Raw genomic sequence first — 14,383 nt, 5'->3', positions numbered from 1 at the left:
TTGATATATGGCTGACACAAAACAATAATTCCATATGCATTTTGGAACGAGAGGGATCAGTAAAGCATCTTTGGCAAGGTTATAAAATTGAGCGTCTGGGAAACCATAAAATCATTGCTGTGATTCATATGCTAGCTCCAAACCCAAATGCATCACAAAGTTGTTCCACGAGGTAGCTAGACGTGTTGCTAGCAGCCCTGCTACTCGAGCACCTGATGAAGAAGCTCGTGGTGCCGGCTGGACATGACATGAAGAAGCAGAGGTGAAGTTGTGCTAAAGTGGAGAAGGCGGTGTCTCCAAGCCTAATCCCAATCCCGAGAATATGGGCCCTGAGTGGGTCAACAAGTGATAGCCAAGACCTTGTAATAGCTGTTAGGTTCTATTATTGAACACTATATAAGCAGACTTCAGAGTTAGGAATCAGATTTTGCGGTTGGCAGTAAGGTTTGGAAACAACGGGCAATTTACAAGTAGCGAGTCCCACACCGACAACTTATCACCTCCCCACCTAAAATGCATCCAGGCTCCTGTGGGTTTTGATGATAATGACACACTTAGTTAAAGGACTAATGATGTTTATCAAGTTGTGGACATGTCTAAGGCGTATGTAAAAATTAATAATCTTTTAAAATGAAGAATGGCTTCTATTAAAAGCTGCATGGATTATTTAAATTCCTTTTCCATTTTGAAAATCGAGTGTAAGAACACTGTACTATCAAGGGGGCATGATTGATGTGCTTGGAAGTGTCAAAGTGCTCGGTAGAGATCTTTAACATTCTTGAGACACACAAAAACACCACATAAGCACTATATTGTCTACTCTATTTCAGCTGTATGGGAAGTCCCGATATGTGTGAACCCGTCAAAAGCTTTTTCTTCCGGTAGATCTAGGATCCTCAACTTGGTTATTGTTTATCAGAAGTTCTGAACAAGTGTCCAAAGTTCCAATACCTGGAGAGCTGATAGTAGTGTGAAGTAGCCGTCGGGAGTTCCGACATCATTAACAACTATTTTTAGCTTGGGTATATATACCCTTGTTCCGTCTTCCTTTTGCTGCCGACCAAACTAAGACAAAGACCCTCATTGTTGCATTGAATGCCCTCTTCCTCTCTCCCTTCCAGAGCTAACACTAGAGCTAACGCTAGTATAGACTACCGCATCACCGCCGGTTCAAAATAGGCATCACCACCGGTTCAAAATCGGCATCATCTGTTGGACTACGGTCGACGGTGATGGGTGGCACGTCACGGCCAGAACCCGCGGTGATGCCGGTAAAAAAAGAAATGAAAAAAATCCCGCGCGACGGCGAGGCCACCAGCCCTGCGCGCCCGCTGCCCGCTCGCACACCGCGTCCGCCGCCGCACACTCGCTGCTTGCCGGCCGCCGCACGCCCACCGCGGGCCGGCCGCCGCGCGCTCACTGCTGCCGGCCGCCTCACCCAACCTGATTCAAATCAACAGACCCAAATCAAAGCCACAGACAAACGCATAAAAACGAATGCATCTAGCCAATCAGATCTCCCGCAGAGAGGACGAAAGTACGAAACCAAACCAGAGCAAAACAATGAATCGAATCAAGCCGTGCAGGAAGGGATCAGGACGGGCCGACGGGGTTGACCGCGAGCACATCCGACACGCACTGCAGCAGAAGGGGAGTGGGAGGAGCGGCGGAGATGGCAGCGGGGGGAGGCAATGGAGGCGAGGGGAGGCGTTGCAGGAGGAGAGGGGAGGAGGGGAGGGGGCGACCGGGGGAGAATGGAGGGTAGAGGGCACGGGGAAGAGCTGCAGAGGGAGGAGAGGAATGAGAGGGAGAGAGAAGAAAAGGAACGAGAGGAAGAGAAGGCCGAAGGAGATAAAATGAGATAAAATGGAGGGGAAAAATATTACGATGGCCATTAGGATCCTTGTACAAACCGACGGTGATGATCCGAACAGGTATTAATATTTATTATCACCGTTGGGTCTAAAGAGAACTGGCGCGGTGATAGACGTTTGGGACGTGCTATTATGTAGTAGTGTAATCTTTGTGAGATTTGAGCGAGCATTACAGTGAGAGATTTGGTTTGAGCGTGTGATCTAAGTTTGAGTGCGATAGCATCGTCTTTCGTCTCGTGAGCACTTGAAGTATCTCTGGTCGTTGATTCGCATTTGTTACTTTTGGATCTAGGCTCCTTGATGCCTAGACGTTGGTATTTAGACATCCTCGGTAAGTTTGTAGTACCCAACCTCTCCATGAATTTCATAGTAACTATCCTTAGCTATATCCTTAGCTAGACCTTTGGGTCTATAGGAGTGAAGGTAGGATTGGTAGCTCAACGCAGGCTCTAAGGAGGCACGTCATCCGAGACATAGCTTCCTCTAGGAAGGTAACTTCTATAACAAATCACTTTGTCTAAGGTGTTTGGTTTGTGCTTGTTATTCCTACTCCTTTTGAGCTACATTTGTTTTGATCTACGTGCTAGTGAATTTTCTCTTGTAGAAATCACTTGGATGACTTGTAGATGTCACTGCTCAACCTTTTGTTCAAGTGGATTCAGCCGCAATAAGTTTGTATTTTATATTTGTGCAAAGTTTATCTCCCTATCAGAAGTTCCGATAGGTTATCGGAAGTCCCGATGTATTGGAAGATCTAGCACCTGCTAGAATTAATGGGCTTGGCCCATTGGAAATTTTAGGAATTCCTATAAATCTCAATAGGCTCATGTGTGTAAGAAGAAATGGTGCAAAGTTTAGTCCCACCTTACTAGTGGAGTGGGATAGCCAACATAAATATGGAGGTTGTCTCCAATTCTCCAAGGTATGTGATGGGGAGAGAAAAGAAACACCACACACGCGCGCATGCCATGCCTCACCGAGCAAGAGCATATTGGTAACTTGGGCTCTAAGTCTACGAGATATTGAAACATAAACCGTAAACCTAATCGGTTTAGATCGCCAACGCGACATGAGGTCTGTGTATATATATATATATATGTATATATATATATATATATATGACCCATCGGCCTCCACCAGAAACATATCAAAACGAGCTAGGGTTTTGCCTCTTCTCGCTGCTGTGCCGCCACCGTAGCCTTCTCCATCCCGAGCGTCGGCGTGCGCCGACGAACAGGAGAGCAGGTCTCCAAAACCCTTCGCCTTTAGGATCCTGCACCGGAAGAGGGCGAATAAGGTTTTTGGGAAACGCTTCGCATGACTGCTCAAGGTCTTCATCACAACGCCTCTTCCACCCAACTCCGTCGCCTCACGGGTCAACCGCCTTCGTCGACTCCAGCAACGTCGGTTCGTCATCGTCAATCCTCTAGCCAAGGCTCAGTACGTATTCTGTGATCTGATGTGTTTCTTGAGCATGTGTCCTAAGATTCTTGCTATGCTGTCTATACTGTCTAGTATGTTAGATATATGTATGCGAGTTCCTGTGTTTATCATGATTTATTTCATACGGAATTTAATACTACGATTGTCTATATTCTCAACAATCCGAAAACCTTATTATAGGAAATCTGTTGATTTTATAATGGCTGGTTTTGCTGATGCACTAAGGTCGGAAAAGATTTCTGGTGTGCACTTTAAGAGATGTTAAGTGAAGGTTCGTCTTTGGTGTAATGCATGCATGGGAAGCGAGGCTTGGCATACCAGTAGGTGAAGATTCTCCTGAGGGGAGGAAGAAGTTCACAGATGCCAACAATCTTTTCGTGGGCTGTGTTATAAGTGTTCTTGCTGATCGTCTGGTTGATGTGTACATGCACATAATAGATTCGAAAGAGCTATGGGATGCATTAGTTGCAAAGTATGATGTGACTTTGAACTGTATACCATGGAGAGCTTTCATGACTTCAGGATGGTGAACAACCTTTCTGTGGTAGAGTAGGCTCATGAGATACAGATCCTTGTGAAGGAACTCAAACTCCCAAAGTGTCCTTTACCTGACAAGTTTTTGGTTGGGTGCATGATTGCAAAGTTGCCCTCCTTATGAAGAAACTTCGCCACTACTCTAAAACACAAGACAGGAAATATCAGTTGAAAACCTGATAGCATCTCTTGATGTTGAGGAGAAGGCTCGGGCTAAGGATGCTTTTGAGAAATAGGAGGTTAGGGTCACTCCAGCGCCAACATGGTGCAGAAGAACCACCCACACAGCAAGAACAAAAGGGAAGACTGCCAACAAGCCTGTCAAGACTACTACTTTTAAGAAGAAGAAGACTACAATTGCTAAAGGAGCTTGCTTCATGTGTGGTGATGGGGGATACTTCGCAAGGGACTGTCCAAACCGTGCAGATCGCAAGGAGAAGGCTAGCGATGGATCTGGATCCAAGACTGTCAACACGGTGACCGCGAGCAACACTAGAGACGGGTATGGTAATTTACCTACTATTTTTTCAGTATTTCAATCAACTAGTTGGTGGCTTGATACCGGTGCTAATGTTCATGTGTGCGCGGACATCTCGATGTATTCTTCTTACCAGGTCGCTCGGGGTTCTTCTGTCCTGATGGGGAATGGGTCACATGCTTCTGTTCATGGTGTTGGCACGGTAGATCTGAAGTTTACTTTAGGAAAGATCGTGTAGCTGAAGAACGTGCATAATATCCCTTCTATCAACAAGAATTTCGTGAGCAGCCCCCTTCTATGTAGGGATGGTTTTAAGATAGTTTTAGAGTCCAATAAATTAGTAGTGTCTAAGCATGGATAATTTATTGGTAAAGGCTATGATAGCGGAGGCTTGTTCTGCTTTTCCCTTACAGAATTTTGTAATAAGTCAGTGAAACATATTTGTGGCGGTGTTAATGATGATGCAAATGTTTGGCATTCTCATTTATATCATGTTAATTTTGGTTTAATGTCTTGGCTTTCCAGCAAGTGTTTAATTCCAAGTTTCACCATTGCCAAAAGTTCTAAGTGCCATAGTTGTGTGCAATCGAAGCAACCTCGAAAACCTCACAAGTCGGTTGAGAGAGGAATTTGGCACCTCTAGAACTCATACATTCTGATATCTACGAGATGAATGGCGTATTTACAAAAGGTGAAAAGAAATATTTCATGACAACGATTGATGATGCGACTAGATTTTGCTATGTTTATTTGTTGCAAACTAAAGATGAAGCGTTCGACTACTTTAAAATCTATAAAGCAGAAGTTGAAAATCAACTAGAGATAAAGATCAAACGTCTAAGGTCTGATCGTGGTGGTGAGTATTTCTCCAAAATCTTTGATGAATTCTGTGAGGAACATGGTATTGTTCATGAGAGGATGCCTCCCTATTCACCCGAATCAAACGGGATTGCTGAGAGAATAAACCGCACCGTGACTGACTTGGTTAATACCATGTTGGACACTACTAGTTTATCTAGGGCATGGTGGGGGGGAGGCCCTGTTGACTTCTTGTTATGTTCTGAATAGCGTTCCAAACAAGAATAAAGATCAAACACCATATGAGATGTGGATTGGGAGAAAACCATTGTTTTCTTATTTGCGCACTTGGGGATGCTTGGCAAAAGTAAATGTGCCCATTCCGAAGAAATGCAAGTTGGGATCTAAGACAGTGGATTGCGTCTTTCTGGGATATGCTCAGTGGAGCATTGCTTATAGATTTTTAATAGTTAAATCAGAGGTATCTGATATGCATGTTGATACTATTATGGAATCCCGTGATACAACATCTTTTGAGAATATGTTTCCTATGAAAGATATGCATAGCATTTCAAGTTTTTCAACTGAGATAGCTCCTGAATCTATTGCACCTGTTGAGTCTTCTAAACAACCTGTTGAGAATGAGGAAATCCTTCAGAAGGATGACAGTGAAGCTCCTAGGAGGAGTAAGAAACAGAGGGTTGCAAAATCCTTTGGTGATGGTTTCACTGTGTACCTTGTGGATGATACGCATCTCCTGATGCAGATGATTGGAAAGAAGTTGTTCATAACAAGATGGACTCGATTCTATCCAATGGGCCTTGGGAATTAACTGAACAACTCTATGGTTGCAAACCAGTTGGTTGTAAATGGATGTTCAAGAAGAAGCTTAGGCCTGATGGTACTATTAAGAAGTACAAGGCTCAGCTTGTGGCTATAGGTTATACATAAAGAAGGAGAAGACTTCTTCAATACTTACTCACCGTTGCTAGACTGAACCATCCGAGCACTACTCTCCCTAGCCGCCTCATATAGTCTTATCGTTCATCAGATGGACGTAAAGACAGCTTTCCTAAACGGAGAGTTGGATGAGGAGATCTACATGGATCAGCTAGATGGGTTTGTAGCTCGGTCAAGAAAGCAAAGTGTGCAAGCTATTAAAATCCTTGTATGATCTAAAACAAGCACCTAAGCAATGACATGAGAAGTTCGATAGAACCTTGACTTCTCCGGGCTTTGTCATTAACGAGGCTGATAGAAGTGTGTACTGTCACCATGGTGGGGGTCACAGAGTTATATTATGCCTGTATGTGGACGACATACTGATTATTGGCACAAATATGGATGTGATCAATGATGTCAAGTCTTTCTTTTCAAAGAGCTTTGATATGAAAGATCTGGGAGAAGCTGATGTGATCCTCAAATCAAGCTTATTAAGGATGAGAATGGGATTACTCTTTCAGGATCCCATTATGTGGAGAAGATCTAGAGCCGATTCGGTTACATGGATATCAAGCCATCTCCAACACCTTATGATCCCAGTGTGATACTTCGCAAGAACAAGAAAATTGCTAAGGACCAGTTGAGGTACTCTCGAATTATTGGTTCACTCATGTACTTAGCTAGCGCAACGAGGCCCGACATATCTTTTACTATGAGTAAATTGAGCAAGTTCATGTCAAACCCGGGTTCTGATCATGGGCATGCACTTGATCGGGTTATGCGCTACTTGATAGGTACTACGAGCTATGGGATTCACTATTCTGGGCACACCGCTGTGCTAGAGGGATGTAATGACTCAAACTGGATTTTTGATGCAGATGAGCTGTATGCCACGAGTGGATATGTGTTTACCCTAGGAGGTGGTGCGATATCATGGAGGTCTTACAAACAGACCATTTTGACAAGGTCAACCATGGAAGAAGAACTTATTGCTTTAGACACAGCCACTGTTGAAGCAGAGTGGTTGCGAGAACTCTTGATGGACTTGCCTATGGTTGAAAAACCAGTGCTGGCTATCCTTATGAACTGTGACAATCAAACAGTGATAGTCAAGGTTAACAGTGCTAAGTATAATGCGAAGTCATCAAGACACGTCAAGAGACGACTGAAGTCAGTCAGGAAGTTGAGAAACTCTAGAGTGATAAGTGTGACTTATATCTCAACAGAGAAAAACTTAGCAGATCCCTTTACAAAAGGTCTTTCACGGAATGTGATTGAAAATGCATCGAGGGAGATGGGTATGAGACCCATGTAGGTTGCTGTTGGCGTTTCTTATGCCCAATGGAATATGTATTCCGCAAGCGCACAGAATCACTGCTGCATTTCAGCCATCTCATCCCTGACTTGCATTTGTATCTATTAAAAAGTATTAAATATGAAGGCTATGAAAAGTCCTATCATCGATAAATTCACCATGGCTTACAATTTCTTCGGAATTGTCCGCTCATACTTTTTTACTGGAAGAGTCAAGCGAAAGCACTTCACCTTGGAGTATTCCAGCGTACCGTAAATTTCCTCGGGGAAGCACTATGGTTAAAGAGTATCAAAGAAGCGAATGATAAACTTTACTAGAATTATCAACCAACTAACTTAGTGGGGGTATGCCAGTTATGATAAGATAGGATATTGGCCAAGCGATGACTGTCTGACACATGAGACTCTAAACATTAGAGCGGTAAGCAACTGGGAGGACAATGAGCAAGAAAGACTTCTAAAACACTTCTAAACTATCAAGCTAGCCTCACGAGTCTAAACTGTGCTTCTAACTTGTTATCGGGAACCAAGAGCTTACTCCGACGTCCAGAGAGAGGAAGGACTAAAGAAAGGGGCGAGAGGGGAGTCCAACGGCAAACAACAACTACCGCTATGAAAACATCCGAATGTGGTGGACTACGAGGGACAGACAGGGCTGTCACCACCTGCCGCCTACCACACTGTTTCGTGGGGTGGAACAAACTTTCTAGCTAACACTAAGCCTGTAACGCCCGCATTTTTATCTTATTTAAATTGCTTTACCAATCCCTCGCTTAAAAATCTTTTAAACCTTTTCCACCGCTTGAGCTCCCGAAGCCCACTTCCCGATTTTCCCGCCGTTCCGACATCGCGCAGTCTCTTCCTCTTTTTCCGCAGAGCCGCCCGTCCCTTTTCCTTTTCCACTAGCCCCGCCGTCCCGTTACATCACCATCGTGTTGCGGTCAGCCGCGTGCGCCTGCCCGGCCGCCATCGTCGGCGCCGCGCGCGCATCCTATCTTTTCTTTTCTCGTATTTTGTTTAAATCCATTTTATTTCTCTCTTAAAACTTTTTTTCCCAGACTCTTTTTTTTTTGCGCTCGCTTCCTGTTTCTTTTCTCCCCTGTGCTGCCTGCTGCCTGCTCGAGCTGTAGCCCGCTCCTTGCGCGCACGTGCGGGCCAGCGCACGACCCGCTGCTGCCCGTACACGCCAAGCCAGCGTGCGGCCCGCTGCTGCGCCGGCCTGTCTTGTCCCGTCCTCTCACCCTCGCAGCTCGCGCTTTGTCCCCGAGCATCCCGGTCGCCATTAATGGCGAGGCTCCTGTACTGCCCGTGACCCCCCCACGCCAGGCATCCCCCCTCTTCCTCTCGGCCTATAAATCAGACCCTAAGCCACCCCTCACTCCGCCCACACCGCCCAAACACCTCTCCCTCTCTACCCACGCTGCAGCTCGCCGCCGCTGCTCACCATTGCCGCCCACCACCCATCACCGTGGACAGCCCTCCGTAGACCGTCTCCGCACGAGGTGAGGGCCGGAATCGGACCCCCTCGGCCTCCTCTCTATTTTTTCCCCCTCCCCGGGTGTTGCCATGCGCCAGGGGTCCGACGCCCATGGCCTGGCCGCCCCCCTCCTACTATTCCCCTCCCCCTCCTGTTCTGTCTCGAGGAAGAAGAAAGGTAGACTTGTGCATGACCCCCTCCACTTTTCCTCCTTATGCAGTCCGCAGCCCCCATTTCATGCGACATTATGTTCTGAATCGATTCCAAACTCCACCACGCATCAAATACTCCCTCCAAGTCCCAAGATCCACATCCAACAAATATAATAGCCTCCTCTATTTTTAGTCGAAGCTCTCTATTTCCCTTTTTAGCTCGTCGGCGAACTTTGTTTTATTGTGTGATTGTTTGTGTGTTGTAGCCGACGGTGTGACCGAGGAGGAGCAGGACCGCGAGCCGGAGCCCGCAGACCCATACCTCGAGGAGGAGCTTCCGGAAGGCTTTGAGGACGGCAAGTCCAATCCCATCCTTTGATGCATATTTATCCCAGTTTTATAAATGCAACCTATTGGCCTGTTTTATAAAATGCGTTGTTTTATCGTAAGACATGGTTGGATAGCCACCCCTTGATTGCTATGACTATTCCTTGATGACCTAGGTTAATGTCTATATAGGATTTGCTCTGTTAGACGTTAACTACTGCTAGAGATGCTTATTACCTTTCATTCCCTTTATTATATTTTAATCATGACCACAAAGCGCTTTACCGAAAATAAGGGTGTGAGTGTTTTAAAAGATAAAAATGGGATTTTGGGAAAATCAAAGAAAGATATAGCCCGATGAGATGGACGGTGTTTTCTGTGTGAAATGCCACTAGTGTGCTTGTACCTTTGTGGTTGAGCATGGTTGGGAGATGTCCATCTTGTCAATGTAAGGATGAACTGAGGTGTCATCTTTCCTAACCCACTTATCGTACAACCACTCAACCGTTGTATTTGGAATTTAAACTGGCCACAGAGGTAAAGCATTTTCATTTCTTCGCTACAGAAGTCATGGGTGATCATTGGTCCGATGCTTCGGGCGAAACCAATTCCCAACGGCTTAGCATAAACCCCACTAGTTGTCCTGCTAGCCAAAAGGAGAGCGGGTGAGCAACGGGAGATCATGGAGAAGGAATACGATCTGTGTGAGTATGTCCCGGTTATGACCTTGTTGATAGGTCATTAACCCCATGGTTGCTTCCGCGTTGGCTAGTTAGATTCAGCTAAGGTGGGTAATGGCTTTGTTAGGATCCGCCGCGACATTAAGGTGTTCGTAGTGCGGTACCCTACTTGTGGGTAAAGTGTACAACATCTGTAGAGTGTAAAATCTATTCGAATAGCCGTGTCCACGGTATTGGACGAGTTACGGCATGGTCACTTCAATAGACATTTTGGAATGATTGGTTTTGTGGCGTGAGTTGTTTTGAAAGTGCCCGACAGTTGTGCAGTGAGCTACTGTGGATGAGGAGTCCAGTAGTATTAAAACTTGGATCCTTTGTGTAGGATCAACCCCACTTATTATTCGATTACTATAGAAATGTCTTGAGAAAACTCTTTTATTAAATGAACCCTTGCATGTGTAAAACCTCGCTTTATCGCAAATGAACCCTAGCCTCAACCTTGATATATCCATGCATGATCTTTATTATTCCCCTCCGCGGGTGTGGTTGGACTTGTTGAGTACGTATGTACTCACTCTTGCCTAGTTTTTACAGAGGAGGATCCGAACTTCATTCCTGAAGACGTCGAGTAGGTCGCCGTCCTGCACCCAACCTTGCCTGTGGTTCAGGGTCTCCACAGGAAGCTTACCATGGCGCAAGACTCTGATGTTATCTTAGATTTCATTGGCACTTTGGTTTGGTTTGTAGTCCTTATGTTGTCCCTCTTGATAGTGGCGCTTCAGTGCCCGCTACCTCGACGGTTTGTACGGTAATGAACCATCTGATGTAATAAATATGTTATCAGCCTCCTGGGACTGATATTTGTATCACATTTAGTCACATTTGATGAGGGGACGCTTCAAAGCCAGACACCACATCTGCACTTGGTGCTATGATTTCTCTTATGGCCGACAAGAGAAATCCCCCTCAACCTAGGGAACTAACTTGAGCCCCCTAGTCTGGGCGAGAAAACCCGCAAGGTAAGATCCCGAAAAACAAGAAAGATAACAAAGCCTAAGCTAGAGGAAAGGACTTCCGCACACAAGCTGGATAACTTGGAAAGATAAAAATGCGGAAAGTAAAGCTGACTCAAAAAGTAAAGAAGACAAATTATATTGATAAAATGTCAAAGGAAAAGATATAAGAGCTATACGAGACTTCCGATGACAACTCTGGAATCCCGAGACAAGCTCGACTCAACTCATCTCTAACTCTCAGACTACTAAACCTAACTCTAGAAAGTGAAATGATTGAAGAGAACTCCTTGGTGTGTGTTTACAAGCTGTGATGCCCTTCTATTTATAGTGTGGAGGTGTTGAGGAGGATGTTGGTGAAATGGTTGTGATGGTTGTGTGAATCTTAAGCCAGCCAGCCTCATCCAGGCCGGCCGGCCTAGGATGTTGGCCACTTGGCACCGTCCTTCTCCTAGATGGTCTTGATGTGCTCCTGGTGTCAGTGGAGGTGGCGTTTGTCTAAAGTAGACCAATTTGAGGCCAGCCGGCCTGGTTAAGGCCGGTCGGCCTGACTCTGGGGCATCTCGTCCCTCCGATGCACCGACTTGATGATCAATGCTTGCGTATCATCCAGGGAGGCGGTTCTCAGGTGTTTGCCCGAGTCTTGCATGCAGGTGGGCCCTTTAAACCATGGGTGAAGGCTTTCGGGTCATTGGATCACACTGACTTCAAGTGCATGGCTCAGGAGCAAGGTAAGTGTGTTTCCTCACCCGTAGATTGATGACATGGCATTTGGGTCCTGTTGACACAAAAAACTGACAATCGGCTTCCAGCGTGACCCCATATGAGGACCTGGGAGATTTGCTTCCTCCGGCGCAGGCTCCAAAATAGTTTCGCGTAGGTGCAAGGCGTGCCAGTTAATTTGACCTGCAATTGATAAGGGATAAGACAACGTCAAATACTAGAATGTATCGGCTGATATTTTGAATTGTTCCCCAATGAGTATTGGTCAAAAGTCCGATACCAATCAATAAACGATCGGCTAGGATCAGCCGATTCTACTGTGAAAGCAGTGTTAATTTTGCTTAAGAGTACTCTACTGGCAAAACTTAGATTTAGATCTGATTGGCTATACTTAATCTGACAAATTGAAATAGTGAAATTACGGTAAAAAGCCGATATATAATTTAAATCCAAGCTGTATAACCATGATAAAAACTAGACTAAGCGAATTAATCTTGCGAAGAAAAGCTAATATCAATAAATGATGAATAAATAGATCAAGAATGAAGCAATGCGATGTCAATCAAAGATCCAATTTACTCGAGAAAACTTGAAACTTACTAGAAAGGTGGAGGTCGAAGCGATGCAGTTCTGCTAACTAGAAGAACTCGTTGAAAGAATGAAAAAGCTATGAAACTAGGGTTTGGCGAAATCGCCGACGAAAGGGAATAATTGTTGTATTGATTATGTGTAATCCTTTAATTACAGGCCCTTATGCCAATATGTATAGCCTAAGCTAACGAATCCTAGTCGATTACAACACCATATGACTTAACAAAATGGAAAACAAACCTTCTATAACAAACGACTCGAACAAGACTTAGACTCTATACGATATCTTGCTGGCAGAATCTCCAGCATCAATTCTGCTGCTTCGGCTGCGATGCCAAATTAGCCAATCCATCTTCACTTCCATCGGCTGCCTCTTTGCTCCAGTCATGATTGCCTTTCTGATCCCACGCGTGCGTCCACAGTATTCAAACTAGTCCTCGTGTTTCGTACGAGTGGCGATCTGAAAAGCCATTTCTACCCCTGGGTGCAGAACTATAAAAGCTCAACCGCCACACCCTTCTTTTCCGTCGCTGTCTTCTCCCGAGCATTCTCTCTCTTCAAGAATGGATCTCCATCTTCTCCGGCGAGTGACCTGCAAGTCATCCTCCAGTCAAGCTTCCAGCATCTTCGGTCATAGTGGAGCCTTCTTCTAGCGTCTGCAACACAGATCTGATCTGCACCAAAGGCTTCTCTTGCAAGCATCCCCACGGTACGAGATCTTAACTGTTCATCCTTTTTATTTCTTTTTGTTCTTCGCCTCCGCTCTTGTCCCATTAGAATTTTATTCGTATTTGTAGGACCTTAGAGACAGAATTAACATCCTGATAGAAGATAGATCAGGACTCATCTGCTTAGACCCTATGGGAGGTCCAGTTCTCACATATTTGATCAATCTAGAAACCGGCTGTATCCCCTTCAAGAACTCCAACATGAACATCCAATACTGGAAAAACGCATTCAGATCTTGGCCCAGTGTGACCCCAGGATGGAGGAACTGGTATCATAAAATGGCTGCCTCCAAAAGAACACTCTGGGATGAGGATGAAGTTGGCCAATGCATTAACCTTTCCCTCTCGAATATGGCTAGAAATGAACCCATGCTCATCGCAGCTTCTCATTTTTGGTCAGATACCCTCAATGCCTTCCTGTTTGGTCATGGTCCGATGACCCCCACCCTGGCCGATGTCCTTATGCTAACAGGTCTCAACATCTCAGCCCTAGATACTGCTTTCACTCTCCTAGCCAAGACTGCTCACAAGCTGGACACAAAGAACATAGGCAGCTGGAAAGGTTACATCGACCATCATGCACGGACAGGAAAAGTTCATCTTTTGCGGAACGACCATCAGCCTGATCACCAACATGCAAGCTATAGCTGAATCCTTGGCCATGAAACATCTGATCCCCCCGAGGTAAACACCTCTTAGGTTCAGTTTACTCCTTGTTGCACCAGGTTTCTGTCAAGATATTGGCTAGACAGCCGATTGGAAATCTTGGTAGCCCTTGGTGGTTCATCAACTTGTGGTTAAACCTATACATGCATAAAGTCCTAGATATCGACCTCTCAAGTATGAGTTCCCCATCGGACTATCCTGAAGGTGAAGCTCCCCGGACACGCCGATGCACATCTTACAGAGAAGCAGCATTGGCTTTTACTTGCGACAAGCTGTCTTCATCAGGAACGGCGACCTTCTTCAGTTGCTTCTACAACGATTTTACTGAAGAGAAAACCATCTGGTATGCTTATTATGGTGGGATCAGCATGTTCGAGCTACACACAAAATTCCGCTTTGAATTGATTAGCACTGAGTCCAATAGCATGACAAACTTTGGAGAAGCAATTACTCCAGGGATCCTCCCTGTCAATATTTTCGGAGGAAGAAACCAGCAGCGATCCTATGAGTTCTACTATCCATTGATAGCAGCTCGTCTGCTCGGCTTCGGCCAAGTACCGGTCCAACTTTTCTTCGCCAATCTAGTCAAACCAAGAGAGATTGTCAAGACCGCCTTGGAATATGATCGGCTAAAGAAATTAGC

This window comes from Panicum hallii, chromosome 1, assembly GCF_002211085.1.
Source record: "Panicum hallii strain FIL2 chromosome 1, PHallii_v3.1, whole genome shotgun sequence".
Taxonomy (NCBI): domain Eukaryota; kingdom Viridiplantae; phylum Streptophyta; class Magnoliopsida; order Poales; family Poaceae; genus Panicum; species Panicum hallii.
Note: the sequence above shows the minus strand (reverse complement) of the source record.